We start from the raw sequence: 4,830 nt of genomic DNA on the forward strand, positions 1-4,830 counted from the left end.
AATAACTATAAAATGAAGGTGTTGTTACATCATCGTTAATTTATATTTCCCTAATCACAAAAATCTGTATCTGCAGATCGTGACTTGGTGGAATATATCTGATAATTATTGTATGAGCTTTACATTAGTTGAGAATAGTGTAATACCCATGAAGACTAGTAGACCGATGGTCTTGTAATTTTTCTCATGATTAATTATAGCTGTGGTGGTCGTTTTGTGTTTTTTTATTATACTATTAAATGTCATCCTGAACAAATATTCAAAGGTTATTTTCCTGAAGGCATGATAGGTGCAGATGTCTCAGTGAAGTTAATACATGGATTATTAACTTTTATTTCATTCAGTAGTATATATCCAGCCTGATTTAGATTTCTGTAGATCTGCAGAATTCAGATCCTGGGGTTTCAGTAGGATGTCACTCCCTTGTGTGTTCTTTCTTATTCTCTCTTTTACTCTTGTTTCCTTCTTCCAGTCCCTCAGTGTAGAAATCAAATCTAAATGCAGTACTCCTTGGTAAGACCTCTTCTCAGGAATGTTATCAGGATCATCAACCCTGCCTGGAAGACTGACAGAAAGAGAAGTAGTGAGGAAAGGGAAGACATCACCCAAGCTCTGACACATGTGCATAATAGGAAGACGGAAACGGAAAGCATTAAGCCTATGTTTAGTCATTCGTAGGATCTCCACAGTAGAGGTGCAATTGAATTAAATTTTTTTCTGCCTACCAAAGATAAAAATCTGATCAAACTGCATACTTTCTTTTTCAAGTTCTTCACGACAACTGCTGCATGACCAGACATTATGAGCCAACTTTCACCTTCTTTCAAATGGCTCCAGTGGCTTGAACCATTGCACATACTCAGAATGAAGTCGTTGTGTAAGAAGTTACCTTTTCTTACACAGAGATGGATCCAAACTCCGTTAGGCTTAGTGGAGTCTCCAGCATTAATGGCTTTAACAAATTTAATCTCAAGCCCATAGTCAATTTTATAACCCTACTGCAGTTTAAATTCTGTGTTGTGCCCTCTAATCCTTTTACCAATCTTATTCCTCATCTTTGAACTAACTTCCTTCTTCAAAGTGGGTCTGTCAGTTGAGAGTCACTATACATTTTGTTTAAGCTGCTTGCAAAATTTTTAATTAGAATAGTATAAGAACTGAATCCCTCCAAAGGTTTTTACTTAGCTTGCTTTGTTCATCTGTTATTTAAGATTATGCAATTTTCCAGGGAAATACCCTTTTGGAAGACAGAATGAGGTTAGCAGTACAAGCTTCATAGTGGGTTTAGAGAATATTTGCTAAAAAATAAATTACCAAAAAAGTCTCAAGATAATACTACTTTTATACTCCTTGCAGTACCCATCATGAGTTTGAAAGAATGTAATTATTTTGTTTAGAAAGTTCCTGTGGTGATACTGTGATACTGAAAATATGATAAAATGTTGCCTTTTTAATGGAAAAATGCACATGTATATAGCTATAGTCAGTCAATATATAAGCTATAAAGTGAATTGAATGCATTTTTAGAACTGTGTTTACAAATTTACAGAGCAGTGTGTAATATTGGTTCTTCAAAGAAATGACCACATAAGTCTGTTTCTAATTTATTTCCTCATGCCCAAAATAATAATGGTTTTAAAGAAATTAAAAACCTGAATCATTACCTTACTTCTTGCTGTTCTTAAGTGCAGACAAATTCCAGGCTTAAGACTTTTCCTGTCAAGGCAGTTTTAAACTAACATATTTGCTATAACTATATATCCCTTCTTTTCCAATTGCCTTGGAAAGCTTCAGAAGCAGAACTTTTCAGAAAACTTAAAGAAGTTGAAGTCCATAGACAAATATAGTGTTTTCACTGAATTTTGGAATAACTTCTGAATTCTCTAATGAACCCTGAGGATGGGAATTTGTGATAAACTGCAAGCATTGGGTGCTTACAAGCTGATACATTTGAACTTGAAAAGACACAAATTTTGGAAGGGGAAGAGTTTTACGTCCAAGGAATTTCACTAGTTATAAAATCCAGATATTACTGTGCAGTAAATACTACAGGCAAGGATGCAAAAGGAGTATGATAGAAGTTTGCAAAACATACAAAGCTTGTTCAGGATCATGTGAGCAGCTTCTGTAAACTATAGAATTATGTGATGAATAGATTTGTACCTCAGAAATGTTCACTTTATTTTTCTTACGTGAGGAAAATAATGACGATGGTAGGTTTTAAGTTGCCAGGTCACATAGGTACTATTTAAGCAGCTGTTAAATTGCCAGAACAGAACACTGTCATTAAGACAGCAATGAAACAAACAAGACTGTAGACAGAGAAATAGCGGCTTTTTTGAAGACCTGTCAACTTCACAAGCCAAATTGTTTATCACTATCTTGCTGATTTGAGATAATTATTGGAGTGGGAGGGAGGGTTGGTTGAGGGCAAGGGGTTTCATAGTAAGCTTGACAACCTACCCAAGAAGGTTGTTTCCCTTACCTGCTGGTATCTCTCAGTCTTAATGTTTGAGATCCTGTGGTTACATTTTTATCAAAGATCTATGCTGACATCTTAATCCCACTCCACAGTTTTTTTGTACAGTTGAAGTTTTGCCATTCATTTTAGTAGAGGACCCTGATGTTTTCTTGGAAGACGCAAGGCTAGGTATAATAATAGGACTCAGCTAAGTCATAAGAAAATTCCGGTAATGATAAAATAAGGAAAAGGAGAATTATGGGAGCAGATTGGGTCATACTGTAGTGTTCAGTCTGTCATTTAATTTGAAATTCATGTACTTTCCCAGCCTTTCATTTAACTTCCTTCATAACTTCAGCACACTAGCTCCAGGCATGTCTTGTTATATGCTGCCTATTTGGTTGTGCAATTCTCTTCTTAGAGCTGAAAGCTGAATCTGCCATTTCAGTTGCTTCGGTACTAGGAGTGGTTCACAGATGTATTACTCCGACAAGGACTGCTGGCAGCTGTGAATAATAAAAATGGATAATGCAGCTGTAGGTGCAGGCAGAATTTTAAGCAGAGTAGTAAAGTAATAGTTGATGTCCAAATAAAATTCATATGCACATAATAACAACTTTTTCTATGCTATAAATAATTCATATGTTGACAAAAAGCCTATCTGTTTTAAGTATCTTCTTGATGCTAGTATTTCACATACATAGTTCACAGACATTTTCAGGTTAATAACACTGTACTTGTGCCATACTGTTCCACCCTTGTGATGTTTCTTTTGCGTGCAGTGTGTGGTATTCCACACAGAAATGGTACAATCGCATCCTTTTTTAATGCACAGTCTGTATTTTTACTCTGAGATATTTCAGAATACCCCCAACCTGCATCCTTTCCTGGTGAAATCAGCTGGTTTCCCCAACATTTTTTTAACTGAGTAAATTTCTGTTCAGGCATATGTCAATTTAGCTTACAGTAATAAATTACTATCATAAAGATAACTATTTATAATGCAGTAGCACCTGGAAGCCAGTCTTTAATCGGTCTCTGCTGAATGTATTATACTGTATCTCTTCTCTGGAAGCAGGACCACTCCTACTCACTCACTCTTCCTGTAAACAATGTGCTGAGAGTTACAAGACCCTTACATGAAGTCAAGCTCAATCCCTTTCTTCTGTATGATTGTGTAGACTCTCTGTTTTTATCAGTACACATAGTATATTTTATAAGGCTATTCTCATGAGAGATTAAAAGTGTTCTCCCAGAGAGAAAGTAGGAGGTTTGCTAGCCCAGCAGCTGCTGTTTTAAGTATAGATGCCAGTAACTCACACAAGAAATATGAGGAGCTAATAAATACCACCAGGAACCATTTGTGGGTTTCTTACAAATCTGTGTGTAAGTACAAATTGTGTTACGCCATGTAAGGCTATGAATTGCTGTGAAGCCACAGGAGGAAGAGGAGGTACACCAGGTTAGAGGATGAATGGCTATCACCTATGAAAAAGAGCTTGTCTATGCTCACTGTAGGACTATAAGGAGGGACAAGATGTATTTCTTCCCCAAAACCCACCAGTGCAAGCACTGACAATAATTCTTTACAAACTGATAGCAAGTTTTGCTCAGGCTTGTAGTGCTTTTGCTCCCTAAGCATATCCTCCAGGAGGGCATCTTTCTTGATACTGATTTGTTGCCTCTGCAGAATCAGCAGTCTGTCAGTTTGCCTTGCAAGTTAGACAAGGTTTTCAGTAAAATAAGAAAGAATAACTTATTTAATGAGTTTTAGGCACAGTCGTATGGGCTATAATTGAAACAAATGTTGTGAGTAAAAACCAAAAAGACCTTCTGATAGTTTCAGGGATTTTTTCCCAAAAACATTGTGCTTGTTTTCATGGGGCAATCCTGTCATCCTATTCACAAGCTCAATTATAACGCTTCAACAAGTTGTGATCACTGAGGTTCTTGGCTGAACATTTTTGCAGATACAGTTTTTCAGGAGGTTTCATATCTGTTTCTAAAACCCCTCATTTTCAGATCTTTACTATACTCTTATCTTTCTCCCCTTCTACTTCCTACTAAGGCGAACTCTTGGAAACCTATTGAGATCTAGAAATCCATCATGTGCTCTTTAAAGTTTGACCCATAATTGGACATCAGTTTTGTAAAACTTTTGGTCTTCACAGTATTCTGAACTTTTGATAGAAACCGTGTATAACTTCCATGGATATAGTACTTAAAAGTTTGCAGACATCATACAGGAACACTGGTCCTGCTGTCTCTCTAAGGGCAGGCTGTCCCCACTGTAGTCCTTTCTTCTCCTACTTCCAATTTCTGAGGACTTCTAAGTCACTCTTCATGTTCCCTGTGAAGTCACTTGTCTT

This window comes from Pygoscelis adeliae, unplaced genomic scaffold (genome assembly GCF_000699105.1).
Source record: "Pygoscelis adeliae isolate BGI_AS28 unplaced genomic scaffold, ASM69910v1 Scaffold183, whole genome shotgun sequence".
Classification (NCBI taxonomy): Eukaryota; Metazoa; Chordata; class Aves; order Sphenisciformes; family Spheniscidae; genus Pygoscelis; species Pygoscelis adeliae.